This window comes from Oncorhynchus gorbuscha, linkage group LG23, assembly GCF_021184085.1.
Source record: "Oncorhynchus gorbuscha isolate QuinsamMale2020 ecotype Even-year linkage group LG23, OgorEven_v1.0, whole genome shotgun sequence".
Lineage (NCBI taxonomy): Eukaryota > Metazoa > Chordata > Actinopteri > Salmoniformes > Salmonidae > Oncorhynchus > Oncorhynchus gorbuscha.
The window spans coordinates 15,345,935-15,364,278 of NC_060195.1; positions in this window are offsets into that span (position 1 = coordinate 15,345,935).

Consider the following 18,344-nt stretch of genomic DNA (forward strand, 5'->3'; position numbering starts at 1 on the left):
GTGGACACTGTTAGCCCTGTGGAGACAGAGACATTAGTCTGTTCCTGTGGACACTGTTAGCCCTGTGGAGACAGGAGACATTAGTCTGTTCCTGTGGACACTGTTAGCCCTTAGTGTTCCTGTGGACACTGTTAGCCCTGTGGAGACATTAGTCTGTTCCTGTGGACACTGTTAGCCCTGTGGAGATAGAGACATTAGTCTGTTCCTGTGGACACTGTTAGCCCTGTGGAGACAGAGACATTAGTCTGTTCCTGTGGACACTGTTAGCCCTGTGGAGACAGAGACATTAGTCTGTTCCTGTGGACACTGTTAGCCCTGTGGAGACAGAGACATTAGTCTGTTCCTGTGGACACTGTTAGCCCTGTGGAGACAGAGACATTAGTCTGTTCCTGTGGACACTGTTAGCCCTGTGGAGATAGGAGACATTAGTCTGTTACTGTGGACACTGTTAGCCCTGTGGAGACAGAGACATTAGTCTGTTCCTGTGGACACTGTTAGCCCTGTGGAGACGGAGACATTAGTCTGTTCCTGTGGACACTGTTAGCCCTGTGGAGACGGAAACATTAGTCTGTTCCTGTGGACACTGTTAGCCCTGTGGAGACAGAGACATTAGTCTGTTCCTGTGGACACTGTTAGCCCTGTGGAGACATTAGTCTGTTCCTGTGGACACTGTTAGCCCTGTGGAGACGGAGACATTATTCTGTTCCTGTGGACACTGTTAGCCCTGTGGAGACAGAGACATTAGTCTGTTCCTGTGGACACTGTTAGCCCTGTGGAGACGGAGACATTAGTCTGTTCCTGTGGACACTGTTAGCCCTGTGGAGACGGAGACATTAGTCTGTTCCTGTGGACACTGTTAGCCCTGTGGAGACGGAGACATTAGTCTGTTCCTGTAGTCTGTTCCTGTGGAGACTGTTAGCCCTGTGGAGACAGAGACATTAGTCTGTTACTGTGGACACTGTTAGCCCTGTGGAGACGGAGACATTAGTCTGTTCCTGTGGACACTGTTAGCCCTGTGGAGACAGAGACATTAGTCTGTTCCTGTGGACACTGTTAGCCCTGTGGAGACAGAGACATTAGTCTGTTCCTGTGGACACTGTTAGCCCTGTGGAGACACTGTTAGCCCTGTGGAGAGACATTAGTCTGTTCCTGTGGACACTGTTAGCCCTGTGGAGACAGAGACATTAGTCTGTTACTGTGGACACTGTTAGCCCTGTGGAGACAGAGACATTAGTCTGTTCCTGTGGACACTGTTAGCCCTGTGGAGACAGAGACATTAGACTGTTACTGTGGACACTGTTAGCCCTGTGGAGACAGAGACATTAGACTGTTCCTGTGGACACTGTTAGCCCTGTGGAGATGGAGACATTAGTCTGTTCCTGTGGACACTGTTAGCCCTGTGGACACTGTTAGCCCTGTGGACACTGTTAGCCCTGTGGAGACAGAGACATTAGTCTGTTCCTGTGGACACTGTTAGCCCTGTGGACACTGTTAGCCCTGTGGACACTGTTAGCCCTGCAGAGACAGAGACATTAGTCTGTTCCTGTGGACACTGTTAGCCCTGTGGAGATAGGAGACATTAGTCTGTTCCTGTGGACACTGTTAGCCCTGTGGAGTCACAGACATTAGTCTGTTCCTGTGGACACTGTTAGCCCTGTGGAGATAGGAGACATTAGTCTGTTCCTGTGGACACTGTTAGCCCTGTGGAGACGGAGACATTAGTCTGTTCCTGTGGACACTGTTAGCCCTGTGGAGACGGAGACATTAGTCTGTTCCTGTGGACACTGTTAGCCCTGTGGAGACGGAGACATTAGTCTGTTCCTGTGGACACTGTTAGCCCTGTGGAGACAGAGACATTAGTCTGTTCCTGTGGACACTGTTAGCCCTGTGGAGACGGAGACATTAGTCTGTTCCTGTGGACACTGTTAGCCCTGTGGAGACGGAGACATTAGTCTGTTCCTGTGGACACTGTTAGCCCTGTGGAGACGAAGACATTAGTCTGTTCCTGTGGACACTGTTAGCCCTGTGGAGACAGAGACATTAGTCTGTTACTGTGGACACTGTTAGCCCTGTGGAGACAGAGACATTAGTCTGTTCCTGTGGACACTGTTAGCCCTGTGGAGACAGAGACATTAGTCTGTTCCTGTGGACACTGTTAGCCCTGTGGAGACGGAGACATTAGTCTGTTCCTGTGGACACTGTTAGCCCTGTGGAGACAGAGACATTAGTCTGTTCCTCAGGACACTGTTAGCCCTGTGGAGACGGAGACATTAGTCTGTTCCTGAGGACACTGTTAGCCCTGTGGAGATAGAGACATTAGTCTGTTCCTGTGGACACTGTTAGCCCTGTGGATACGGAGACATTAGTCTGTTCCTGTGGACACTGTTAGCCCTGTGGAGACAGAGACATTAGTCTGTTACTGTGGACACTGTTAGCCTTGTGGAGACAGAGACATTAGTCTGTTACTGTGGACACTGTTAGCCCTGTGGAGACAGAGACATTAGTCTGTTCCTGTGGACACTGTTAGCCCTGTGGAGACAGAGACATTAGTCTGTTCCTGTGGACACTGTTAGCCCTGTGGAGACGGAGACATTAGTCTGTTCCTGTGGACATTGTTAGCCCTGTGGATACGGAGACATTAGTCTGTTCCTGTGGACACTGTTAGCCCCGTGGAGATAGGAGACAGTAGTCTGTTACTGTGGACACTGTTAGCCCTGTGGAGACGGAGACATTAGTCTGTTCCTGTGGACACTGTTAGCCCTGTGGAGACGGAGACATTAGTCTGTTCCTGTGGACACTGTTAGCCCTGTGGAGACGGAGACATTAGTCTGTTCCTGTGGACACTGTTAGCCCTGTGGAGACGGAGACATTAGTCTGTTCCTGTGGACACTGTTAGCCCTGTGGAGACGGAGACATTAGTCTGTTCCTGTGGACACTGTTAGCCCTGTGGAGACAGAGACATTAGTCTGTTCCTGTGGACACTGTTAGCCCTGTGGAGACGGAGACATTAGTCTGTTCCTGTGGACACTGTTAGCCCTGTGGAGACAGAGACATTAGTCTGTTCCTGTGGACACTGTTAGCCCTGTGGAGACGGAGACATTAGTCTGTTCCTGTGGACATTGTTAGCCCTGTGGAGACAGAGACATTAGTCTGTTACTGTGGACACTGTTAGCCCTGTGGAGACAGAGACATTAGTCTGTTCCTGTGGACACTGTTAGCCCTGTGGAGATAGGAGACATTAGTCTGTTCCTGTGGACACTGTTAGCCCTGTGGAGACAGAGACATTAGTCTGTTCCTGTGGACACTGTTAGCCCTGTGGAGACAGAGACATTAGTCTGTTCCTGTGGACACTGTTAGCCCTGTGGAGACAGAGACATTAGACTGTTACTGTGGACACTGTTAGCCCTGTGGAGACAGAGACATTAGACTGTTACTGTGGACACTGTTAGCCCTGTGGAGACAGAGACATTAGACTGTTCCTGTGGACACTGTTAGCCCTGTGGAGATGGAGACATTAGTCTGTTCCTGTGGACACTGTTAGCCCTGTGGACACTGTTAGCCCTGTGGACACTGTTAGCCCTGTGGAGACAGAGACATTAGTCTGTTCCTGTGGACACTGACTGTTCCTGTGGACACTGTTAGCCCTGTGGAGACGGAGACATTAGTCTGTTCCTGTGGACACTGTTAGCCCTGTGGAGACAGAGACATTAGTCTGTTCCTGTGGACACTGTTAGCCCTGTGGAGACGGAGACATTAGTCTGTTCCTGTGGACACTGTTAGCCCTGTGGAGACAGAGACATTAGTCTGTTCCTGTGGACACTGTTAGCCCTGTGGAGACGGAGACATTAGTCTGTTCCTGTGGACACTGTTAGCCCTGTGGAGACGGAGACATTAGTCTGTTCCTGTGGACACTGTTAGCCCTGTGGAGACAGGAGACATTAGTCTGTTCCTGTGGACACTGTTAGCCCTGTGGAGACGGAGACATTAGTCTGTTCCTGTGGACACTGTTAGCCCTGTGGAGACGGAGACATTAGTCTGTTCCTGTGGACACTGTTAGCCCTGTGGAGACGGAGACATTAGTCTGTTCCTGTGGACACTGTTAGCCCTGGGAGACAGACATTAGTCTGTTCCTGTGGACACTGTTAGCCCTGTGGAGACGGAGACATTAGTCTGTTCCTGTGGACACTGTTAGCCCTGTGGAGACGGAGACATTAGTCTGTTCCTGTGGACACTGTTAGCCCTGTGGAGACGGAGACATTAGTCTGTTCCTGTGGACACTGTTAGCCCTGTGGAGACAGAGACATTAGTCTGTTCCTGTGGACACTGTTAGCCCTGTGGAGACGGGAGACATTAGTCTGTTCCTGTGGACACTGTTAGCCCTGTGGACACTGTTACCCTGGAGACAGACATTAGTCTGTTCCTGTGGACACTGTTAGCCCTGTGGAGACGGAGACATTAGTCTGTTCCTGTGGACACTGTTAGCCCTGTGGAGACGGAGACATTAGTCTGTTCCTGTGGACACTGTTAGCCCTGTGGAGACGGAGACATTAGTCTGTTCCTGTGGACACTGTTAGCCCTGTGGAGACGGAGACATTAGTCTGTTCCTGAGGACACTGTTAGCCCTGTGGAGACAGAGACATTAGTCTGTTCCTGTGGACACTGTTAGCCCTGTGGAGACGGAGACATTAGTCTGTTCCTGTGGACACTGTTAGCCCTGTGGAGACAGAGACATTAGTCTGTTCCTGTGGACACTGTTAGCCCTGTGGAGACGGAGACATTAGTCTGTTCCTGTGGACACTGTTAGCCCTGTGGAGACGGAGAAATTAGTCTGTTCCTGTGGACACTGTTAGCCCTGTGGAGACGGAGACATTAGTCTGTTCCTGTGGACACTGTTAGCCCTGTGGAGATAGAGACATTAGTCTGTTCCTGTGGACACTGTTAGCCCTGTGGAGACGGAGACATTAGTCTGTTCCTGTGGACACTGTTAGCCCTGTGGAGACAGGAGACATTAGTCTGTTCCTGTGGACACTGTTAGCCCTGTGGAGACGGAGACATTAGTCTGTTCCTGTGGACACTGTTAGCCCTGTGGAGACGGAGACCTGTTCCTGTGGACACTGTTAGCCCTGTGGAGACGGAGACATTAGTCTGTTCCTGTGGACACTGTTAGCCCTGTGGAGACGGAGACATTAGTCTGTTCCTGTGGACACTGTTAGCCCTGTGGAGACGGAGACATTAGTCTGTTCCTGAGGACACTGTTAGCCCTGTGGAGATAGAGACATTAGTCTGTTCCTGTGGACACTGTTAGCCCTGTGGAGACAGGAGACATTAGTCTGTTCCTGTGGACACTGTTAGCCCTGTGGAGATAGGAGACATTAGTCTGTTACTGTGGACACTGTTAGCCCTGTGGAGACAGAGACATTAGTCTGTTCCTGAGGACAATGTTAGCCCTGTGGAGACGGAGACATTAGTCTGTTCCTGTGGACACTGTTAGCCCTGTGGATACAGAGACATTAGTCTGTTCCTGTGGACACTGTTAGCCCTGTGGAGACGGAGACATTAGTCTGTTCCTGTGGACACTGTTAGCCCTGTGGAGACGGAGACATTAGTCTGTTCCTGTGGACACTGTTAGCCCTGTGGAGACGGAGACATTAGTCTGTTCCTGAGGACACTGTTAGCCCTGTGGAGATAGAGACATTAGTCTGTTCCTGTGGACACTGTTAGCCCTGTGGAGACGGAGACATTAGTCTGTTCCTGTGGAGTTATAGACGGAGACATCCTGTGGACACTGTTAGCCCTGTGGAGACAGAGACATTAGTCTGTTCCTGAGGACACTGTTAGCCCTGTGGAGATAGGAGACATTAGTCTGTTCCTGTGGACACTGTTAGCCCTGTGGAGACAGAGACATTAGTCTGTTCCTGTGGACACTGTTAGCCCTGTGGAGACAGAGACATTAGTCTGTTCCTGTGGACACTGTTAGCCCTGTGGAGACGGAGACATTAGTCTGTTCCTGTGGACACTGTTAGCCCTGTGGAGACGGAGACATTAGTCTGTTCCTGTGGACACTGTTAGCCCTGTGGAGACGGAGACATTAGTCTGTTCCTGAGGACACTGTTAGCCCTGTGGAGATAGAGACATTAGTCTGTTCCTGTGGACACTGTTAGCCCTGTGGAGTCGGAGACATTAGTCTGTTCCTGTGGACACTGTTAGCCCTGTGGAGATAGGAGACATTAGTCTGTTACTGTGGACACTGTTAGCCCTGTGGAGACAGAGACATTAGTCTGTTCCTGTGGACACTGTTAGCCCTGTGGAGACGGAGACATTAGTCTGTTCCTGTGGACACTGTTAGCCCTGTGGAGACAGAGACATTAGTCTGTTACTGTGGACACTGTTAGCCCTGTGGAGACAGAGACATTAGTCTGTTACTGTGGACACTGTTAGCCCTGTGGAGACAGAGACATTAGTCTGTTCCTGTGGACACTGTTAGCCCTGTGGAGACAGAGACATTAGTCTGTTCCTGAGGACACTGTTAGCCCTGTGGAGATAGGAGACATTAGTCTGTTCCTGTGGACACTGTTAGCCCTGTGGTGACAGAGACATTAGCCTGTTCCTGTGGACACTGTTAGCCCTGTGGAGATAGGAGACATTAGTCTGTTCCTGAGGACACTGTTAGCCCTGTGGAGACAGAGACATTAGTCTGTTACTGTGGACACTGTTAGCCCTGTGGAGACAGAGACATTAGTCTGTTCCTGTGGACACTGTTAGCCCTGTGGAGACAGAGACATTAGTCTGTTCCTGTGGACACTGTTAGCCCTGTGGAGACGGAGACATTAGTCTGTTCCTGTGGACACTGTTAGCCCTGTGGAGACGGAGAAATTAGTCTGTTCCTGTGGACACTGTTAGCCCTGTGGAGACGGAGACATTAGTCTGTTCCTGTGGACACTGTTAGCCCTGTGGAGACGAAGACATTAGTCTGTTCCTATGGACACTGTTAGCCCTGTGGAGACGGAGACATTATTCTGTTCCTGAGGACACTGTTAGCCCTGTGGAGATAGAGACATTAATCTGTTCCTGTGGACACTGTTAGCCCTGTGGAGTCGGAGACATTAGTCTGTTCCTGTGGACACTGTTAGCCCTGTGGAGATAGGAGACATTAGTCTGTTACTGTGGACACTGTTAGCCCTGTGGAGACAGAGACATTAGTCTGTTCCTGAGGACACTGTTAGCCCTGTGGAGACGGAGACATTAGTCTGTTCCTGTGGACACTGTTAGCCCTGTGGAGACGGAGACATTAGTCTGTTCCTGTGGACACTGTTAGCCCTGTGGATACAGAGACATTAGTCTGTTCCTGTGGACACTGTTAGCCCTGTGGAGACGGAGACATTAGTCTGTTCCTGTGGACACTGTTAGCCCTGTGGAGACGGAGACATTAGTCTGTTCCTGTGGACACTGTTAGCCCTGTGGAGACGGAGACATTAGTCTGTTCCTGAGGACACTGTTAGCCCTGTGGAGATAGAGACATTAGTCTGTTACTGTGGACACTGTTAGCCCTGTGGAGACGGAGACATTAGTCTGTTCCTGTGGACACTGTTAGCCCTGTGGAGACAGAGACATTAGTCTGTTCCTGAGGACACTGTTAGCCCTGTGGAGATAGGAGACATTAGTCTGTTCCTGAGGACACTGTTAGCCCTGTGGTGACAGAGACATTAGCCTGTTCCTGTGGACACTGTTAGCCCTGTGGAGATAGGAGACATTAGTCTGTTCCTGAGGACACTGTTAGCCCTGTGGAGACAGAGACATTAGTCTGTTACTGTGGACACTGTTAGCCCTGTGGAGACAGAGACATTAGTCTGTTCCTGTGGACACTGTTAGCCCTGTGGAGACAGAGACATTAGTCTGTTCCTGTGGACACTGTTAGCCCTGTGGAGATAGGAGACATTAGTCTGTTACTGAGGACACTGTTAGCCCTGTGGAGACAGAGACATTAGTCTGTTCCTGAGGACACTGTTAGCCCTGTGGAGACAGGAGACATTAGTCTGTTCCTGAGGACACTGTTAGCCCTGTGGAGATAGGAGACTTTAGTCTGTTCCTGAGGACACTGTTAGCCCTGTGGAGATAGGAGACATTAGTCTGTTCCTGAGGACACTGTTAGCCCTGGGGAGACAGAGACATTAGTCTGTTACTGTGGACACTGTTAGCCCTGTGGAGATAGGAGAAGGATCAACAGTAAAATATAGTTTGGCTTTTTATTGCAGTCTGTTAGAATGCTTGAGTATGTCTGCCTGTCTGTCTGTCTCTGTCTGCCTGCCTGTCGACATGTACACATGGGTGAACCAGTCCCCAGGCCACACCTGTGTGTGTGTGTGTCGTGCAGGCCTTTTCCAGAAAGCAGTGATGGATTCCAGATCACCAACAGAGCATAAGTGTGTGGTCTGTGTGTGCGATGTTTGTGAGTGTGTGTCTGTGTGCATGTGTGTGTGGTGTGTGTGGTGCAGGCCTGTTCCAGAAAGCAGAGATGGTTTCCAGATTGCCAACGTGGTGTGTGTGTGGTTTGTGTGTGTGTGTGTGTGTGTGTGTGTGTGTGTGTGTGTGTGTGTGTGTGTGTGTGTGTGTGTGTGTGTGTGTGTGTGTGTGTGTGTGTGTGTGTGTGTGTGTGTGTGTGTGTGTGTGTGTGTGTGTGTGTGTGTGTGTGTGTGTGTGTATGGAGGTCTGCAGAGTGTACTGTATGGCAAACCAGAAGAGTCACAATAATATTCATACTGACTGTCACGATAGAAACCCTGGTCATTGGTCTGTCAGATAAATACCTCTATTTGTGTCTCATCTAACACTTATAATAAAAACATGTATTTCCATTTAAAAAAAATGTTTTCTCCTCAAATGAATGACGATTTCCACATTCAATTTGCAACCTATTTTCAGCCCATTTCATTCACAACAAAATAATTGTGAACAGGCTAGAAATTTGCATGATTGTTAAGTTTGTATTACACACGACAGGGTATCTAAAGGAAAAATATATTTATTTTATTATCATCTGGGCCTCCCGCCCTCAGAAAAAGTATACCTTCAGAATATTACACTCCTTCTGCATGTAACTACATCATACATTTGTATATGAAAAAAATATATTCAAATCCACAATGAGTCTATTCCATTTATTTAACAGTTTTACAGGTTCTTTGGAATGATTTACATGTTCTTTGGAAGGATTTACAGGTCCTTTGGAATGTTTTACAGGTCCTTTGGAATGTTTTACACGTCCTTTGGAATGTTTTACAGGTCCTTTGGAATTTTTTACGGGTCCTTTGGAATGTTTTACACGTCCTTTGGAATGTTTTACAGGTCCTTTGGAATGTTTTACGGGTCCTTTGGAATGCTTTACACGTCCTTTGGAATGTTTTACAGGTCCTTTGGAATGTTTTACAGGTCCTTTGGAATGTTTTACAGGTACTTTGGAATGTTTTACACGTCCTTTGGAATGTTTTACACGTCCTTTGGAATGTTTTACAGGTCCTTTAGAATGTTTTACAGGTCCTTTGGAATGTTTTACACGTCCTTTGGAATGTTTTACAGGTCATTTGGAATGTTTTACTGGTCCTTTGGAATGTTTTACAGGTCTTTTGGAATGTTTTACAGGTCCTTTGGAATGTTTTACAGGTCCTTTGGAATGTTTTACAGGTCCTTTGGAATGTTTTACACGTCCTTTGGAATGTTTTACACGTCCTTTGGAATCTTTTATACGTCCTTTGGAATGTTTTACAGGTCCTTTGGAATGTGTTGGACTGCATGTTCATAACAATATTATTATTGTTATTAACGATTGAAAACAGGAAATGGGGTGTGTCCCAAATGGCACCCTATTCTCCATAGATGGGTTGGCTGACAACGGCACAAAAATTGTGCGCGTGCTTTGATGTGGCAGGAAGGTGTGCATTGTTGTAATTCTGAACGGTCAGATACCTAGCAGCAAAGACAAGAAGCTGCCATGTGGGAAATTGTAGGTGACTCCTTTCAGTTTGTTGTGTCTTGTGATTGATACCATGTCTCTATATACCACAGTACTTTTGACCAGAGCCCTGTGAAATGGGCCCAGGTCAGAAGTAGTGCACTACAAAGAGAATAGGGAGATATTTAAGACGCATCCATGGACAGTATGGTCTGGATGTGGACAGGACTACGTGACCAGTATGTTCACCTTGCGCTCCATCATGTCTCACTTCCTGAGACACTGCCGACAGAAAATGAGAGCTCTCTCTCTCTCCTCTCCTACACTCTGTCCCTGTCCCCCTCACTCTCTTTCTCTCTCCCTTTCTCTCCTCTCTACCCTCTGTCCCTCTCTTTCTCATTCCAGTATGTTCAGAGGTGAATGTGTCAGTGTAATAATAATAATATAATAATATATGCCATTTAGCAGACGCTTTTATCCAAAGCGACTTACAGTCATGTGTGCATTGTAAGCAGCGTTATGTTTTCTTTGATGTAATCCTTGATGTAAAGCCTACATGTTCTCCCTACAAGACTTAACCTCTCTCTTTCTCCCTCCCTCCCTCCCTCCCTGCTTTTCTCCCTCCCTCCCTCCCTCCCTCCCTCCCTCCCTCCCTCCCTCCCTCCCCTCCCTCCCTCCCTCCCTCCCTCCCTCCCTCCAGAAGTGGATGTGTCAATTTTGCACGCCCAATTTTTCAGTTTTGATTTGTTAAGAAAAGTTTGAAATATCCAATAAATGTCGTTCCACTTCATGATTGTGTCCCACTTGTTGTTGTTTCTTCACAAAAAAATACAGTTTTATATCTTTATGTTTGAGGCCTGAAATGTGGCAAAAGGTCGCAAAGTTCAAGGAGGCCGAATACTTTCGCAAGGCACTGTATGTAACCAATGGGATATGAGGTCTTAAGCATTAGAGCAAGAAGAAATTCCCTCTAGGGCCGACACCGATTTTGAAATAGCAGACTGGGGCTACCTCATCAGGTGACCATGAGCAACCATGATCGACTCATGTCTGCTACATATATTTCTACAGATATTTTTGGCTATGAAGCAAACTGTAACAAACAGAAATTAAAATCAAATCAAAGTGTATTTGTCACATGTGCTGAATACCACAGGTGTAGACTTTACCATGAAATGCTTACTTACAAGCCCTTACCCAACAATGCAGTTCATGAAATAGAGTAAAGAAAATATTTATGAAATAAACTGAAGTAAAAAATAAAATAAAAACTAACACAATTCATTAAAAAAGCAAGGCTATACACAGGGGTACTGGTACTGAGTCAATGTGTGGGGATACAGGTTCATCCAGGTAATTTGTACATGTAGGTAGGGGTGTTGGTGATGTGGACACCAAGGAACGTGAAACTTTCGACCCACTCCACTACAGCCCAATGAATGGGGGCGTGTTCGGCCCTCCTTTTCCTGTAGTCCACAATCATCTCCTTTGTCTTGTTCACGTTAAAGGAGAAGTTGTTAGGTATCTGACCTTCTCCCCATAGGCAGTTGCAGAGGGAGGTGTTTAGTCCCCAGGGGCCTTATCTTAGTGATGAGCTTCATGGGCACTATGGTTTTGAGCGCTGCGCTGTAGTCAATGAATAGCATTCTCACATAGGTGTTCCTTTTGTCCAGGTGGGAAAGGGCAGTGTTGAGTGCTATTGAGATTGCGTCCTCTGTGGATCTGTTGGGGCGGTATGCGATTTGGAGTGGGCCTAGGGTTTCCTGGGTGATGGTGTTGTTGTGAGCCATGACCAGGAAGGTTACCTTGGTGTTCTTGGGCCCAGGGACTATGGTGGTCTGCTTGAAACATGTTGGTTTTACAGACTCGGTCAGGGACAGGTTGAAAAGACACTTGCCAGTTGGTCTGCGCATGCTCTGAGTACATGTAATCCGTGTGACCCCGCGGCCTTGTGAATGTCCACCTCTTTAAAGGTCTTGCTCACATCGGCTATGGAGAGTGTGATCACACAGTCGTCCGGAACAGCTGGTGCTCTCATGCATGCTTTGGTGTTGCTTGACTCAAAGTGAGCATAAAATGCATTTAGCCCATCTAGTAGGCACGCGTCACTGGGAAGCTTGCTGCTGGGTTTCCCTTTGTAGTCCATAATAGTTTACAAGCCCTGCCACATCCGACGAGCGTCTGAGCTGGTGTGGTAGGATTCAGCCTTAGTCCTGTTTTGACGCTTTGCCTATTTTATGGTTTGTCTGAGGGCATAGCGGGATTTCTTATAAACGTCCAGATTAGAGTCCCGCTCCTTGAAAGTGGCATCTCTAGCCTTTAGCTTGATGCCGATGTTGCTTCCATGACTTCTGGTTGGGATATGTACTAACGGTCAGTGGGGGAATGATGTCATCAATGCACTTATTGATGAAGCCGTTGACTGAGGAGGTATACTCCTCAATGCCATTGGATGAATCGCAGAATATATTCCAGTCTGTACTAGCAAAACAGTCCTGTAGCGTAGCATCTGCGTCATCTGACCACTTCCATATTTTGCGAGTCACTGGTACTTCCTGCTTTAGTTTTTGCTTGTAAGCAGGAATCAGTAGGATAGAATTATGCTCTCTTCTCTGTTGCAATAGACCAGAAACTATATCTGGTCTCGCCTCTCTGTTGCTATAGATCAGAAACTATGCCTGATATTTCTGTTCTGTTTCCAAAACAGCAACCCCCCTCAGCCATGCAGAGCATCATCACAAATCAGAAGGCACTGTTCGGCATTCGCCAATAAAGAAATGAATAAATACAACTGGTGCCAAAGTAAACTGTATGGACGGTCAGTGAAATAAAGTTGAATATAAAAGACAGTAGAACTGGTCCCCTATCCCTTTAGATGGTTTGGTGTTATCTGGAGGGCAGTGCTATGTTGGGTGGTCTGTCTGACTCTCTCTCTCTGAATCTCTCTCTCCTCCTCCCCCCCTTCCTCTCACTCACTCCCTCTCTTTCTTTCCATCTCTAGAGTCATTTGGTGTTTCTCATGTGTTCAATGATCTTGACATAATAATGATCTTGACATGGTGATGATCTTGACATGTACACAAACCATCACATTGCTGTATAAAAGGTTAAGGGTCACACACTGTGATTGATCAAGTGCCCTATTCAAACAAACCCTGCAACCCAATTATGTCTGTAAGTCACAAAACAGCATTCCTTAGGTATTAAATTAATTGGGTTCCATGTACCGATTATAGAGAGAAGCAGAGAGGCACAATAATCCCTTACTGGTAATAATTCTCACTGTGTAGAGGAATGTTACTGAAAGATGTTTCTACCCACTACGGAAAAAATACAGTGCCTTCAGAAAGTATTTTTCCTTTACAATCTTTAACAAATGAATAAAAAATGAAAAGCTGAAATGTCTTGAGTCAATAACTATTCAACCCCTTTGTTATGGAAAGCCTAAATCAGTTCAGTAGTAAAAATCTGCTAAACAAATCACTTAATAAGTTGCATGGACTCACTCTGTGTGCAATAATAGTGTTTATATAACATCAGCGCTGAGAGTCAGGAAGCAAGTACGTGGAGTGAATATTTAATAAAATAAACAGAACAGAATATGAAACAATAACAGCACAAAGACAAGAAACAGAAACAACTACGCCTGGGGAAGGAACCAAAGGGAATGACTTATAAAGGGCAGGTATTCAAGGAGGTGATGGAGTCCAGGTGAGTGTCATTACGCACTGATGCGAGTAACGACGGTGTCAGGTGTGCACCATAACGAGCATCCTGGTGACATAGAGGACAGAGACGGAGCACACGTGACAGTTTAACATGATTTTTGAATGACGACCTCGTCTATGTACCCCACACATACAAATATCTATAAGGTCCCTCAGTCGAGCAGTGAATTTCAAGCACAGATTCAACCACAACGACCAGGGAGGTTTTCCAATGGCTCATAAAGAAGGGCACTTATTGTTAGATTGGTAAAAATAAAAAAGCAGGCAATGAATATCCCTTGGAACATGGAGAAGTTATTAATTACAGTTCGGATGGTGTATCAATTACACCAAGTCACTACGAAGATACAGGCATCCTTCCTAACTCAGTTGCCGAAGAGGAAGGAAACTGCTCAGAAATTTTACCACGAGGCCAATGATGACTTTAAAACAGTTACAGGTTTAATGGCTGTGATAGGAGATAACGGAGGATGGAGCCACAACATTGTAGTTACTCCACAATACCGACCTAATTGACAGAGTGAAAAGAAAGAAGCCTGTACATAATACAAATATTCCAAAACATGCATCCTGTTTGCAATAAGGCTCTAAAGTAAAGCTGAAAATAGTGTGGCAAAGAAATGAACTTTATGTCCTGATTACAAAGCATTATGTTTGGGGCAAATCCAACACAACACATCACTGAAGAACACTTTTATATCTTCTTGCATGGAGGTGGTTGCATCATGTTATGGGTACGAGAGTTTTTTTTATGACGAAAAGAAACGGAATAGAGCTAAGCACCTTTCAGCAGGACAGTAACCTAAAAACATAAGGCCAAATCTACACTGGAGTTGCTTACCAAGATGACATTGAATGTTCCCGAGTGGCCTAGCTACAGTTTTGATTTAAATTAACTTGAAATGAAAATGGATGGCTGCTGTTTTATTGGCTCTTAACCAACTGTGCTATTTCGCATTGTTTGTAACTCATTTTGTACATAATGTTGCTGCTACCGTCTCTTATGTCCGAAAAGATCTTCTGGGCATCAGAACAGCGATTACTCACCTCGAAATGGATGAAAATATTTCTTTAATGAGTTGGACAAGAAGGATATACTCCAAACACCCAAACAGGCCCTCATCAACGTCATTCGCAGGAGAAAGAAACGGAGACTTCGCAGAAAGAGATTGGGGTGCCTTGTGAGGATCAGGCAACGAGTGGCTAATCTGCCTTTGCCATCCGTACTGTTAGTCAATGTTCAATCGCTGGAAAATAAGTGGGACGAACTGCAAGCACATATATCCTACCAATGTGACAATAAAAACTGTCAAATCTCATGATTTAACAGTGTCGTGAGTGAACGACGACATTAATAACATACAGCTGGCAGTTTATGCACTCTATCGGTAGGATAGAACAGCAGCCTTTGGTAAGACACGGCTTCTGCGGCCGATGTATATTTGTAAACAACAGCTGGTGCACAATATCTAAGGAAGTCTCAAGGTTTTTCTCGTGTGTTGTAGAGTAGACCACACTATCTACCTAGAAGTGTTTTCATCTGTATTTTTTGTACCTGTCTACATACCACCACAGACCAATGCTGGCACAAAAACCACACTCACTAAACTGTATACCACCATAAGCAAACAGGAAAAAGCTCATCCAGTTTTACCTAATTTCTATCAGCATGTTAAATGTGCATTCAGACGGAAAAAAGCTCGAGACCACCTTTACTCCACACACAGAGACACATACAAAGCTCTACCTCGCCCTCCAATTGGCAAATCTGACCATAATGTTATCCTCCGGAGTCCTGCTTTCAAGCAAAAACTAAAGCAGAAAGCACCAGTGACTCGGTCTCCAAAGAAGTGGTCAGATGAAGCAAATGCTAAACTACAGGCCTGTTTTTCGAGCACAGACTGGAATATGTTCCTGGATTCTTCCGATGGCATTGATGAGTACATCACATTATCACTGGATTCATCAAGAAGTGCATTGACGATGTCGTCCCCAAAGTGACTGTATCTTCATACCCCAACCAGAAGCCATAGATTATAGGCAACATTCACACTGAGCTAAAGGTTAGAGCTTGCGCTTTCAAGGAGCGGGACTCTAAGAAATCCCGCTATTCCCTCCGACGAACCATCAAACAAGCAAAGTGTAAATACTACACTGGCTCCGATGCTCGTCAGATGTGGCAGGGCTTGCAAACTATTACAGACTACAAAGGGAAGCACAGCCAAAAGCTTCCCAGTAACACGAGCATACCAGACGAGTTAAATAACTAATTTATAATCCCGCTTCGAGGCAGGTAATATTGGATCATGCATGAGAGCACCAGCTGTTCCGGACGACTGTGTGATCACGGCTCTCCATAGCTGATTCGAGAAAGACCTTTAAACAGCCGCTGGGTCAGATAATGCTGTTCACAAAGCCGCTGGGTCAGATGGATTACCAGGATGTGTACTCCGAACATGTGCTGACCAACTGGAAAGTGTCTTCACTGACATTTTCTACCTCTCCCTGTCTGGGTCTGTAATACCAAACATATTTCAAGCATACCACCACAGTCCCTGTCGCCAAGAACACTAAGGTAGCCTGCATAAGTGACTACCAACCCGTAGCACTCACGTCTGAAGTCATGAAATGCTTTGAAAGGCTGGTCATGGCTCAAATCACCACCATTATCCTATAAACCCTAGAACCCCACTCCAATTTGGATACCGCCCCAAAAGAACCACAAATGATGCCATCTCTATTGCACTCCACACTGCCCTTTCACACCTGGACAAAAGGAACACCTATGTGAGAATGCTATTCATTGACTTCAGCTCAGCGTTCAACACCATAGTACCCTCAAAGCTCATCACTAAGCTAAGGACCCTGGGACTAAACACCTCCCTCTGCAACTGGATCCTGGACTTACTGGTGGGCCCCCCCAGGTGATCAGGGTAGAGCCTCCACATTGACTCTGTATTGGTACCCCTCGTATAGAGCCTCCACATTGACTCTGTATTGGTACCCCTCGTATAGAGCCTCCACATTGACTCTGTATTGGTACCCCTCGTATAGAGCCTCCACATTGACTGTGCATTGGTACCCCTCGTATAGAGCCTCCACATTGACTCTGTTTTGGTACCCCTCGTATAGAGCCTCCACATTGACTCTGTATTGGTACCCCTTGTCCACATTGACTCTGTATTGGTACCCCTTGTATAGAGCCTCCACATTGACTCTGTATTGGTACCCCTCGTATAGAGCCTCCACATTGACTCTGTATTGGTACCCCTCGTATAGAGCCTCCACATTGACTCTGTATTGGTACCCCTCGTATAGAGCCTCCATTGACTCTGTTTTGGTACCCCTCGTATAGAGCCTCCACATTGACTCTGTACCCCTTGAGCCTCCACATTGACTCTGTATTGGTACCCCTCGTATAGAGCCTCCCTCCACATTGACTCTGTATTGGTACCCCTCGTATAGAGCCTCCACATTGACTCTGTATTGGTACCCCTCGTATAGAGCCTCCACATTGACTCTGTATTGGTACCCCTCGTATAGAGCCTCCACATTGACTCTGTATTGGTACCCCTCGTATAGAGCCTCCACATTGACTCTGTATTGGTACCCCTCGTATAGAGCCTCCACATTGACTCTGTATTGGTACCCCTCGTATAGAGCCTCCACATTGACTCTGTATTGGTACCCCTCGTATAGAGCCCCACATTGACTCTGTATTGGTACCCCTTGTAGAGCCTCCACATTGACTCTGTATTGGTACCCCTCGTATAGAGCCTCCACATTGACTCTGTATTGGTACCCCTCGTATAGAGCCTCCACATTGACTCTGTATTGGTACCCCTCGTATAGAGCCTCCACATTGACTCTGTATTGGTACCCCTCTGTGACTCTGTATTGGTACCCCTCGTATAGAGCCTCCACATTGACTCTGTATTGGTACCCCTCGTATAGAGCCTCCACATTGACTCTGTATTGGTACCCCTCGTATAGAGCCTCCACATTGACTCTGTAGCCCCTCCTCCACATTGACTCTGTATTGGTACCCCTTTATAGAGCCTCCACATTGACTCTGTATTGGTACCCCTCGTATAGAGCCTCCACATTGACTCTGTATTGGTACCCCTCGTATAGAGCCTCCACATTGACTCTGTATTGGTACCCCTTTATAGAGCCTCCACATTGACTCTGTATTGGTACCCCTCGTATAGAGCCTCCACATTGACTCTGTATTGGTACCCCTCGTATAGAGCCTCCACATTGACTCTGAATTGGTACCCCTCGTATAGAGCCTCCACATTGACTCTGTATTGGTACCCCTCGTATAGAGCCCCGCTATTGTTATTTACTGCTGCTCTTTAATTATGTGTTATTTTTATCTCTTATTTTTTTAGGTGTTTTCTTAAAACTACATTGTTGGTTAAGGGCTTGTAAGTAAGCACCTGTTGCATTCTGCGCTTATGACAAATAAAATTGGATTTGATTTGAAAATCTATGTCCACACTTGAAATGGCTGTCTAGTCATTTTTATTTTTTATTTAACCAGGCAAGTCAGTTAAGAACACATTCTTATTTTCAACGACAGCTTCGGAACAGTGGGTTAACTGCCTGTTCAGGGGCAGAATGACAGATTTGTACCTTGTCAGCTCGGGGGTTTGAACTCGGAAGGT